Here is a 13,983-nt window from a genome sequence, read left to right on the forward strand (position 1 = left end):
ACATTTGCCGGTAATATATGCTACAAAAACTATACGAGGATTGAAAATACCCTCGGCATTTCCAAACTAGAGAGAATTACCCTAAGCAGTGACACAGGAACATTAGACTCAGTATTTCACCTTCGCTAGTGCGTGTAACGTGTTTTTTGTGCTCTTGGCTCCGGTGCATCACTTCGATTCATACTTAATAGTCTGGGCTTCTTGCCGCTTCTCTGCCAGTCAGGTATCACAAATCCTATCTTTGAGTGGCAGGCCATTGCCGCACATTTTAGCTTTTGCGGCAGTAAGTTCGTTATATATGTATTAAGGATTTTTACCCTGAAGAAGCTGGTAGATTTCAATCTTCGAACATGTCCGAAATTCTATCATCCCATATAAAAAATACTCTTGTCATTCAATTTTTTGAAAGACAAGTATCTGTTTTGTTATATAATATAATTATAGGACTGTTAGAGAAATAACAGTAGGGTGTTCAGAAATTACAATCTATTTGAACTATTACTAGGAATAATAAATCCTACATGAAGTCTAGTATTGACCTTTAATTTTGCAAGTGTCGGAGGAACGACATTCCGTAACTACGCAGTTGGCGGGACATTCAATAATTTATTATTCAAAGTACTACACCGCCCGAAGGTGCCGTTACCGCATTACAGGCAATAAACACCCCAGATGTCGGTGATTGAGCGAGGCCTTGAGCGCAGCGACCGAGGTTGTGATTAAACCGATAATCACACACTAAGACAGATAGGACCAGTTGCAACCAATAGGCTTCCTACAGTTGGCGTTTGTCACTGCTCAAGGCTCGAGAGGAACCTCGGTAATCACTGCAATCGGCGAATAATCCCTGATTGCCATTGATTACCGACCGATTATAAGAAAGGTGTGGGAAATGAGTGCGTTCAAAGCAATCGTCGAGTCAAGTTGTGCACCGGTAATATGCTGCAATAACCATGATCTCGTATCTGCTACAACCATTAAAGTTAATTGATTGTAAATGTACAAAATTGAAAAGATTTACTGGATCCAATTAAAGACAATTAGAGAAGTTGTGCTTTTAATTGACAGTTGCTAATGTATTGTATACAACGAACTGTTTACCTGTGCTATGTTATAGGATAGCTAGGCTATTATAGATGGTATAATCGAAGTAAGATCTTTTACTTTTTAATATATACACAGTTAAAAACAAAGAAAACTTACTGAGTAAACCATTTCATATATGTGTATTTACGTGTGCAATATTACAAAGCTCTAAACATAAAAGTTGTGTAGTATTTTGAGAGAAACTTGTTCAATCCTTTATTTCCTAACTGTATACATTTCTTAAAAAAAATAAAATAAAAAATAAACTGTATACGAATAGGTTTCATACCAATAGATAGATAGATACACAAAATAGCATTTAAATAATACATTAAATCACATTCTAGATTCACAACGTTAAACGGCCATAAAAACAAAAAAGTTATCCAACCGTTTTTGAGGCTTCTTGTATTACTTATTCATACTATAAATTTTTTTTTATTTTTATCGATTCTGTCCTAGCTAACTCGGAACTTATTAAGAACTTAACGTAAGTAAACAAGAAACAAATATTTTTAGTGCGCCTTCTAAATATCTTAAACAACTCGAACAGCCTTGAAATAATTCAATAAAGGTCGGTCGTCTCATTCACGTTGAGAGATTTTGGGATTTATTCTGTTTTAGGATCTATGGGTCCTTTTTTTTTAAAAAAAAGTATTATTAAAATCACAATAGTTATGCTTAGTCGAATAAAAATTTCAACTTTGACTTTTAGTGCTTTTAGTCTGTCCTAATTAACGCGTATTTCAAGTTTTTGGATTTTGAAGTGATGGTTTTACGTCAATTATTCGCTTGTACATACATCAACTTAATGGAAATAATGGATATATACAAATTTTTAATCTTTCCAATAATTCTATTACAAACTTTTGGTCCCATGTTGGCCAGTGTAAGTTTCTTAAGGGTAGTTCTAATTATGGCAACAGTGAACTGCTTTACAAATACACAGGTAATATAGTAGTCAGAATGCTTAAAGCACCGTGTATCATTTAATACATGTATTCCCTTTTTTAGGCCAGTAAGGTTTACTTTTCCAAATTAAATTGACTACATAGATTTGGATGAACAATGATTTCGATTTTCTTCCCAAGATACTCGAATTTTGTTAGATACATATTTTTGTGACAGGTCAAATGGTGGCCCATTTCATATTTACTTGATAAGAAATGCCTGAGTTATATTAAGTATCAGAATTTTATGTTCATATTTTGTTAGAACTGTTTAAGACAATGCTACCAGAGTTTATGCAAATACATGATATATTTTAAATATTGAGGTATATTAGCAATAACTATTTATAAGCTTGTAGTTAATCACGCAAGTTACTTCCAGATAAATTACTACTACCAACAACCAAATAAATCAAGAAGGGATTAGAAGTAAGTTGATAAACATTATTTACATTAAAGAAGATAAGTATAAACCAAACACAGTTTTAATTTAAACTGCATAGAAAATTTCACATTTAAAATATCACTTATAGTATCACTAATGTCAAGATCTATATAAATCCACATTATTAACGGCATATCAAGAAGAATGAAGGAAGCTCTATTATCGAGAAAGTAGTTCATCTCGATGATTTCAATATCCGATAATCAGGCTTGGGCGAGATTCCTGTGACGGTCGCAATGACAGCAGTGTCAGGGAAAGCGAGGGAAGTGGTGCGTCTGCGTAGTAGTCTGCGATGACACGCGCATGCGCACACGCGGCACTCATCCTCTGCGCATCAATAATTAGGCTATGAGGGTAATGACAGACCGGTTACACCTCACTTGCACGTGGCGGCTGGACTGCGACGTGATTACAGGTTTCGCAGACCGCAGCCGCTTTTCGTCAAACGGAAAGAGGTTTTGCTCAAAAAAACAGGACGCGTTCTTGCGGGTAACACTCAAAGGTTTTTGCTAGGGAAACAAAGATCTCTTAATGTTTTTAACCGCCTCTGTTTAGTACAAGAAGTTATGGATTGTAAATCATATATTAAGTACTCTCGAACATTACAGGAAAATTCGAATATGCATTGTGAAATATTATAATAGATCAAACTACTGCAGTAATGGTTTAGCAAGAGTATTAAATTTTGTAGATAAGATCATGTGATAAGTTAATTAGTCGAGAAGTGTGTCCTTGCACCGTCTCAGGCTAAATTATCTTAGATTGAGTCTATATGGAATTTTGGTCTTTCATACCAATTTAAAGAACTAAAATTAAATTAAAGGTCTACAGTAAACTAATGAAATATTTACTTAATACTTAATGAATAGTCTTAATAATTATCAAATTTGATGGAGACACTCAGATATGTTAAAAAACAATAAATCCATAAAAGCGACTTCATTCCTCGCTTTAATTGAATGTATGTTCCCAACAGCTGGAATATTACATGCAAATTTCAGCTCTGATTACAAGGAAGTAAACTTGTAAAGTAGAAAAGTTGCTTTTAAAACAAGCTATTCATATTTCAATGTCACAGTATATAGTAGAAATAAATAAGAAATTGGTTTCCTTGACAGTCAAATGCGATTTTATTATGAAGCTAAATGGTTTCCCGTTATTGCAATCAAGAATGGAATATCTGATTGGATTGGTAGTTCATCGATTTATTAATCCGGTGTTATTTTAAAAAACATAGTAGAAGAAAAAATCAAATATATTTAGGTTTCCAAACCAAAAAGATCTAGTTTAGAAACCCTCTCAGACTGAAAAAAGTATACACAACTCTTATACAAGTGAGTCTAATAAGGTTGCTCATAAAAATGTTTGGAGTAAAAAAATCTATTTTTCTAGACCTCCAAAGTGAAAGTGAAACTAAAAAACTATTCTGCAATGAGTTCCTTCGAATTGAAATGCCTCACACAAATCATTGTTGCCCGAATTGACATTGATATTCACAAAATTGTATGTGCTTCTTAAATGGATATTTCTTACATGCATATTTCCTAAGAGCATATTCAATTAAGTTTACCTAGTCCTCAAAAAGTTAAAACAACTTATGGCGTTTTTATGAAACCTCATTAGTTACATCAATTTAAAGATACGTATACCCATATCTAACAATATTAAGTTGGAAATATAAAACTTTATAGTTTTTATTTTTTTTATTGAAAATGTTTCGCATTATTGTTAAAAATTAAGCCCCACTCCTCCTGTGAGTCTTTGGTAAGTCTGTTTGTGTACTAATACACATGATTGAGCAGTGAAAAACAATATATTACAATTTTTCGCATAATGTGAACATATTTTGTCAAATGAAGCCTTTCTTGGGTTTAAGCACTACTCTATAAAAAATTTCCTTGATTCTTCCTCCCAGATAGAAGAAATCCCTGAATGTCAATTTTTAATTTATCCACACGGCCAAGCGCTACATAAATCAACCTCCTCTTTCCATCAGTTTTCATCAGCTCTTAATAAAGCTGTAAGAGGTTTTAGGACACTAATGGTACAATTTTAAGGCACAAAATGATAAGGTATGCTTACCATGCCAGTTTATATGATTTTCGCCGTACTTTGCTGTTTGATTAAAAAAGAGCTAAAATGCATATAATTAGATAGAAAGTAACTTGATGATAATGATTTGGTGTAAGGAGCATGTTAATGTTTATGACTCTTACGTTATGAATTATTGAGAATACTAGTTATTTCATGTAGCATTTACCCTATAAAGTTATAATTGTATTCTAGCTTCAAATAACATTTTCACGTAAAAAAGAAAAAGAAAGTTGTAAGTATTTTTTTAGAAATAGGTCTGTCTCTTTGTATAATAATTTAAAATAATACATTTTATATTCAGACCTCTAATACGTTAATTTAGAACACTTTAACCTAAAATAAAATATAACAAAGGACACATATGTTATTTTATGAGCTTACAATTACCTGAAATCATAAGAAATCACAAAGTTAGTTAGCAGTTATTTAAATGCCGCTCCTGCGTGAGCTGACGTTCACCTGAGACCTTTTCAAGTATTGTGCAATGACAACTATACATTACCGGCCTGGTGGCAGTGTTTGTACTCTGTGCCGCACGTCAAGTCAGGGAGCCGCTGTCAGCTGTTTATCAGCTGGTCAGTAGTGCCAAGGTCATAGCGGCACACCAACAGCTGACACCCTTACACCTGTTTATCAGATGTCTGTCAAAACACTTACAGCCTTGCACCACAACTAGACTGTCAGGAATAGTTTAGTTCTTATTAGTCCTGCAAACTTCTACTCCATCGCGGACAGACAACCATGGACTAGGTTTTTCAATCTGTGTTTTTACAATTTATGTAACATTCTTAATTAGCACTGACATTTAATATGAATTATATGTCTTGGCGCTTTTTATATTCTATTAGCTAACATATTTTTTGTCATTTTCAAGAGTTTTATCAAATATTGTTTACGGAAAGTGAGTATCGCGTTACCTGAGATAGGTAACACCATAATCCTTCAACAAGCTATAACTACATGGCAGCTAAGTTGATGGACCATAACTTCCTTGTACCCAGTACTTTAAAATCAGTGATAACTTGAATACAAACTTTAACGTTTGTTTGCAGAACGGCCATTGGTCACCACGAATATTTGCTTTCCCCATTTTTTAGGTAAGGTTATTGATGCTGCATGGCACCATAAAAGTAACGATAGTTTAGGTATCATCATAGTAGGTACGATGTTATGATTCTCGCCATGCTGTATGCATAAACTGTATGCCAAAGTTCCAAGCCATTCACAATTGTCACTACAACGGTAATTGAATATGCGGGTACAGTGCAAGTAATCAATACGGCCTTATTATTAATGAATACCTAGGGTTCGGGTCAATGTATGCTAATCAGATAATATGTAATTCTCACTAGATCAAATGTCAGCACTGACATTATAGGTTATAGATATCATAGGTTTATGACTGCTATTAAGATTTGTATTGAAAACACCTGTCTGATATCCTAATTATAGCCTCGTTCAAAAATAAAATAGATTTATTTGTAAACTATTTAGTCCTCCTGCGCAATGGTAATATTGTATATGGTAATGTTGTATATGTATATTGTATATGTTATGATTCTCGCCATGCTGTATGCATAAACCGTACCAGATGTACCTGAAGTCCGATCTCCCCCCCCCCATTACATTTTGAACAGAAATATACCGACTAATAATCACGGAGAAGAAACTAAATTAATATTTTGTTACTATAATTTTTAACACATATAGTTTTTAACGAGCGTATTAATTTTTACCGTATTTTTAAAATTTAAACTTTGTCTAAAGTTAGTAAAAGCACTTGGGATGTAATACAATAGGGTTCTATAATATCTTAAAAATGGAATTAGTCATTATCATGCATTAGGCAAGCATTAAGGTTGAGCACAATTGCTAGTTATTTGTATTTCAGATTTTGGACTTCTAGATCAAATTTATTATTTTTCCAACGCAAATTGGAATGCTATTGTGCTCCGAGATACAATATATATATAACTATTCTATTCTATATAACTATATATGATTTTGTAATGAGTTTGGTTTCGAAGCAGTGCAGATTTCTAAATTGTATGTGTGTAGATATTGTTATTGAGAATTAAAAACTACCAACTAAATAAACAATACTTGCACATTTCATATACTAACATTATGGCAATTGTCATATCTTTATATCTGCCCATCATATGTAAAGATGATGTTACATGATGCATTAAAGTACATGCTGTTGCTGCCCAATCCATGTTCGAGACAGTATTTCCTTGGTCCAATCTAGGAACTATATTTACAGTATTTATAATTATATTAAGCCATATACACATATCTTATCAGTGAGAAATAGATGCTAAGCCCTTCGGCGATTTTTTTCATAAAGTTTGCATTAGGTGTCTCGTGCATTTCTTTGTGGTTCCACTTGCTGTAATCATGGACTCCTGCGCTCGCTTGTTTTCTCAAACTGCAGTTACGGAGCGAATGGTTTGTTGAATCATTGCCCAATCTTTAATTTTTTGTTCCAGTTACTGTAAATATTCCGTACCACAATGTCTAAGTAATGCCTAACATAATTTGGTGTATTAAGTAAAACGCAGAATAAATGATTTAGTTTTCCTTGTTGCCACGATTATGAAATAAGAAAGGTTGTTAATATTAAGCCTAATGAATGCTTCCCCTCTATGAAAGTAAATAAATTGAAAATAGTGTGTAAATGAATTAAACATATGTTCGTGTTATCATAAATCAATGTTTACACGGAGCAGTTAATTAGCTTTAACAGGCTCTTACAATTAAAATGTTTCAACTTTAGAAACCAAGAAGGCGTTGTTAACTACTTTGGGGACCAGCCCGCAGTATGGCCATGTACCTTTTTAGTAAAATCGGTTGAAAAATGTATCCAAAATTTATAAACTAAGGCACTTTGACATATATTATTATATTATCATATTATGTAATATTATTATGATGTGTTGCTAGATAATATACAAATATTTAGGAAATGCGGAAGTAAATATCAAACTAAATTTTGGAATATTGCATCACGTAATCTAACACCAATGATTTCATTTTAAAAATGAATGATTGTTTCAACCTTAACTCTACGATAGATATCAGGTTACACCGCCATAAGTTACATCTGTTTCATAATATCTCAGCAGGACTTGTTTGTCCACTCACTACATCATTTGTATAATAATAAAGTTCCAAGCCATTCACAATTCACAATTGTCACTACAACGGTAATTGAATATGCGGGTACAGTGCAAGTAATCAATACGGCCTTATTATTAATGAATACCTAGGGTTCGGGTCAATGTATGCTAATCAGATAATATGTAATTCTCACTAGATCAAATGTCAGCACTGACATTATAGGTTATAGATTTCATAGGTTTATGACTGCTATTAAGATTTGTATTGAAAACACCTGTCTGATATCCTAATTATAGCCTCGTTCAAAAATAAAATAGATTTATTTGTAAACTATTTAGTCCTCCTGCGCAATGGTAATATTGTATGTAGAACTGTTTATTACATGCAAGAGGATAAAATTACGTCATCACAATTTACAGTTAACAGAATTCTAAAAAAAGGATTATACTAATCTATAGGACATCTGACCTGATTCTGTAATCTTCCGTCTAAACTATATAACTTTTAAAAGGACTATCTGTAAGAATTGTGATTTATAATACCTCGTTCCATCCGCGTAAAACCTCTCGATGCTCCTGGATAGTCCGCCACATATTAAAGATAACTAACAGAATAACAGGCATACTTTTAGGAAGATTTTATATACAAGCACCACATAATCACTATTTGTACATAGCTTCACCGGACATTACCTTCAGAGGCCAAAACCCCACAGTTCCAACTGTATATTATAATGCGGCTTGTAGAAACGATAGCTGTGCTATAAAACACTCGAATAATTTTAAAGCAGATACAAAAATTTACCTAAATTTTGTATACCATTAGTTCCAATATGGGGATTATTCAGTGAATTATATGTATAGAAAAGAAGATTGTATGTGTAATATAGTTTGTGTATTTATTAAATAAACAAAATAATATTTAAATTCTCATAAAAGTTTCCTACTTCTTCCAATCAGAGCCGCAAGGACAACTTTTGACCAATTTCAACTAGTTATTTCTTTGTTGGAAGTTTGATTTTGACGATGGAAGGATTGTGAAGGAAACAGGATTTTCCGGACATTTGCCATTGTTCAGAGAAAAAAAAACTACGTTTCGAGATCTGCAATCTAATCTCTTCTTCTAGTTATTTCTCAAATGCTACTCAATAATTCTGGGGATGTTACACTGTAAATGTAGATTAATGTAAAGCTAATTTTCTGGATAAACTTGTTATTAGTTTTAAGTTGAATATTTTAACGAGAGTGCAGGTACATTTTCAATTCTGATTTTTATTTTAGTACTGTTCAATCCCTAGTTGTAGCATTGTCTTTGAATACCAGTCTTCTATATTTTTTCAACGAGTCGATTTAAGTTAAATAAAAATTTTTGGTTCGATAGTTTTGAGAAATTGTCTGTTCTAAAAGTAGGATTTATACGTATACAACTGAATTTGGTTACTCCTTATAATGTTATTTGTTATTAAAAAAAATTCTGAGTTTTAGTACATGAATTGCTCATTAATAAGTCCGTGTAATGTAGTTCGTCAGACAATAATGACAAACGAGCAAACAATTTGTCGTAAGTGTTCTATTGAATAGCGATTTTCGGGTAGGATAGAAAAATAAAATGTATTATAAATATTGTAAATAAAAAGGTTAGTTTGGTAATACTGGAAATACTGGAATATTCGTGGTTCTGGAAACAATTTTGTAAAATTAGAATGCGTAGCAATTGTTGTTTTCATTTTTATTCCTTACTGGATATACTGAAAAACTATTTAGGAAGAAACCCAAAGAATTGTAAACTGTGAATTATGCATTTCCTTCAGATTTTATTATTTGTTTGTAGATAGTTGAATAACGATGATATTGAATTCAAGCTGATGGAATTCTGATAGTAAGTAAAGCACGAATATATTAACGGTAGTCGGCCTCCATTAAAGAAATATTTAGACTTGTTCTAAAACTGTACCTACTTTCATCGTGTGGGCTTAGTGGACCAATAGCATACGTGACGTCTAGACCACTGTCTGTGGGAGCGGCGCCGAATCGCACCACTAGGCTCGAACCCCTGACCTTGGGAGCACGTTCTCATTATTGTTACGTGACTGTACAAAACAATCGTGTAGGAACAACAGACAGAGACACGATTGATATTTATCAACACAGAATTTAACCATTGTTTGATGTTGTAATCCTGTAAAATGTAGAAACACATAATGTGTTTGATACGTGTGTTTAATTTGATAATGAAAGGTCGTATCAAATATTTTTATTGTAGTTCTTCGCGAATGTTTAGGGAGCAGCTCAAATTCAATTTCTTATTGAGTTTTAACATACAGACTACCCTGGTAAAATATCGTTAACAATAAAAGTGAGCGAAGTTTAACTGTTCACACATTCGGTATTTCAAACTGTACCTGGATCGAAGGCTTTGAATATTAATATTAAATTCAGATAAGCGTATTAATGGCTGAACTTTAACGGCCTTGAGCTTTCTCCCATAAGAAGAATTTTTTTTGAATAGTGATATCAGTTTCTTAAACAATACATTTGTATAATTATTTATTGTTTGTCAGCATATTTATTTTTTTAAACTGTTGATAGTTTGTGTATTTATTTATTACCTCATTGTTATATTATTTATTTGTATATGTGTGTTATATTTATTTTTATTTTTGCTGCTGTTAAATGTTTAATGTTCGTTTCCTTAATATAGTAACAAAAGAAAGATTTAATATATAATCAATTGAAAGGACATTAGTAAAATAAGGCAATTTGTATTGATAAGATTAAGTAAAATGATTAGCAGGCGGCACGGAGTGAGCAGTCTATAAAGTAGAGTTTGGATGGTAGCAAATAAACATTTTTTTCTATTATTGCGCTGCCACACTACTGGATGAAGTGGCAGTGTATATTCCTAGAACGTAGATTGTTGTAAAACCGTATTTTTGTGGAGGAATAAACTCATTATTTAATTTTTTTTTTAATCTCGTGCAAATTTACGTTGTTATTTTTGCAATACCATTATCAAAATTATGGGGGGTGTCTCATTTAAAGATCTTATTAATATGTATCCAAAAGCATTTAATACAAGTAAGTTTATACTTTGATCATATCTAAAAATAGAAACAAATTGAGAGTTTTATTCTAAATAACAAATAAAATTATCGAAAAATTGATTGGCTGCGTATCTTTTAAATGAAACATCTCCCACAATTCTATGAGTACGATAAAAGTCATTCACAAAGCCGCCATTACAGCATATATGCCTCTTAAGAGCAGCATCTCAAAATTTTAAAGAGATGTAAGGTACACAACACCGGTAGGCCTAGCCGGGTGACAGTGATCTAGTTAGAGCCAAGGTCGTCCTACCGCGGGCACTTCCTGTTCCCGTCCGCTGATGGACGTGATGAAAGAATATTACCGTATCACCACGTAATATACTTGCCCAGTTTTCCTTGGATGGTTAGTTTTCCAGACGTTGAAAAACTTAAACTGCATTTTATCGCAGTTGTTTACTTTTAGCATGTGAGTTAACCTGATAGGTAAAATGAATGTGAGAGTCTGATAGGTAATATGTAAATATATTCTACAAGTCCGCGGTAATTATTGTATTACTGTGGATTCCAGATTATTGATTAAGGTTCTTGATTCAAGCTTATGAGCTGTTTTTATAGATGAAAAGCAATTAAAATCCATTAGTTCAGGTAGAAAAGTATATCTCACCGGCTAATGAGTCACATCAAACGTAACCCGCGGATTTGCACGCAATCTCAAACTCGAAGACTGTAGAATCTTATTGATTGAAATTATGAATTAATATTGTGGAGGGCTGTGAAACTTTCAAACATAAATATGCATATATCAAAAACTTCATATTTCAATGTCCGTAGTTAATATATTGAAAAATAAAGTAGAATAAACTTTTTACTGGTTCTCATTTCTGCTTTAGTGTAATTGAATTGATTAAATTTCTGACGAGACAGAATTTGCGTCTCCTAATGCTTTGATGAAGAAAATAATATACTCGTACATTTAAATGTCTCTGAAACATAATTTAGTCAACTACTAAAAGTGTGAACTTCTAGCCATTTAAATTTACTTCCAGTGCAAGGTTTTTCCAGAGCTATAGTTGAATTTATCAAGAAAATAGCACAGCGTCTATTTTCATTCTCTGTAATTTACTTCCAGTCTAAGTTATTTCAAGGGCCATAGTTGAATTAGCCTTTTTGAAATGATGAAAAAATAAACATACCTATGTAAGACTGAATAGTTACTGCAGTCAAGCAGTATCTATTCAAACCGTTTAAATCCACTCCCAGTGTAACTGCAATCTGCATTACACTAATGATCAAGCACTTTATATTAAATATTTTTTAAACTTAAATTTAGAAATTCTTTTTCTGAGGCTAACTTCAGCTGACGTGTTAACAGCTGTTTACTGTAAGTAAAGTTTTGATTATTTTTCTAAAATATTATTATAGTTTTTACATAATTATAAACTATTCCGGTAACATTTGCGTGGGTTTTATTTTCATAAAATCCTTCTCCAGACTTCAAAGAACATTAAAAAATGAGTTATTGGAATTGGTTGAGTCGTCCAAGATTAGCGCTTAAAATACAATTAGCTATTCATTTTAATTTATAAAATGAATTATCCAATATAAAAAAAACTACTACGTGAATGAGAAAACACATAAAATGCACCAGTAATTGTAACCTTGAAATAACTTACTTATACAATTTAATATTGTTAGTGTAATATTTGTTATTCTGTATTCAATAATTGTAAGGTTTGGTGGATAATTATTTTGTTGTCAGTCTAAAAGGAGAGAACGAATTTGAAAATGTGTTAGTTAGTTGCTTTATTGCGGAGACTGATACAGTTATAATTATTATTAACGTGTCTGGCGTTTGTTTAGGAAATATTCGTCTATGGTTTCTCAACAACATTATGTAAATAACTCTCACTTCCTAGCTATTCTCATTTATTTTTTGCCAGAAAACAAAATAAAAACCAAGTAAAAAATTAGCAAAAACGTAAAAAGAAATACAGTATAATTAAATTGACAGTTACAGATAGGACGAATAATCCGCTTCATTGTTTTAATCTACATGTCTCTACGTGTTATACGTGTAATTTATAGACACATCAGTTAACCCCTTACAGTACCCGTAGCTCTGTTTTCTCATAGCGTAAAAAAGCATTTAACACTGTCCTCGCTAACCACTAAAACGCACTTATCACAATGGTCACGAGATGGCCTTCGTCACCTTGAGGGGGCTACATTCACTTCTAGTTCTGGAGCTAATAATACGGCAGCGGTAGTATTTCTTACCTCTGTTTTTGTTTGGTGCCCAAACGTTCCGGGTCTGCTGAGCGGTTCGCTAAGCAATAATAATTATGTTTTTTGCGATCTACAGAAGAAATATTTTCGACCACTTATACATTTTTTAACGCCTAAAATGTGAGGAATATCGTTGTTAAATCTGTTCAGTTTCAGATATAGAAAATTTCTTTCCAGGTTATAAAGCAAGTCTACTAAGTTGAAGTGTCTACTTTGGGTGTCTACAAATATTTTAATATAAGTATTATAAAAAGTCTTTGACTGACATTGCAAACCCTTTTGTATTATACTGCTTCCAAATAATTGCGCTTTTTAATGAGAAAATTTTTTACCAGGGAAGTCCTAATAAGGCATATTAAAAGTTAAACAAATAATAATTTGAGACAGTCGTATTTTAGGGTGGGCAGTTTTAGTTGTAATATAGGTAACACGGATTTATAGGTTTAAAATAGGATAAGTAAACTTTCAATGACTCGTTAATCTTGTTCAGACACATATTTCGCGAAATAACTGAGCTTAATATTTTGATTGACGATAATTATTTGGCGAGTATTGCTTTATCAATAAGAATTGATGTAAAGTATTTTGCTCATATTTTCATCCTAAAACCGTCAAAGGGTGTATTTTAAATACGCGTTTATAGGACATAAGTCTGACTTTGACCCTTAGAGCGTGCTCTAAGATGTTCACAATATAAATTTCCAGATTCTCGATATATCACATACATATATTTTGCATTTAAAGAAATGAATTACTGTTTAATTTGTAGGGATTATTAATTTGATAATCGGGAGAAGTGAACAGTCAGAAGTAAACAGTATTACAGTAATCCAGGTAAAATAGATAAAAAATACAATCCACCCACGATAATGGTTGAAGCGTTTCAATTCATCTGATCCCAGCGCGTGTGGATGACCGATTGACTACATGCACAATCTGTACTATGGGGTTTT

The sequence above is a fragment of the Homalodisca vitripennis genome, chromosome 4 (assembly GCF_021130785.1).
Source record: "Homalodisca vitripennis isolate AUS2020 chromosome 4, UT_GWSS_2.1, whole genome shotgun sequence".
Taxonomy (NCBI): Eukaryota; Metazoa; Arthropoda; class Insecta; order Hemiptera; family Cicadellidae; genus Homalodisca; species Homalodisca vitripennis.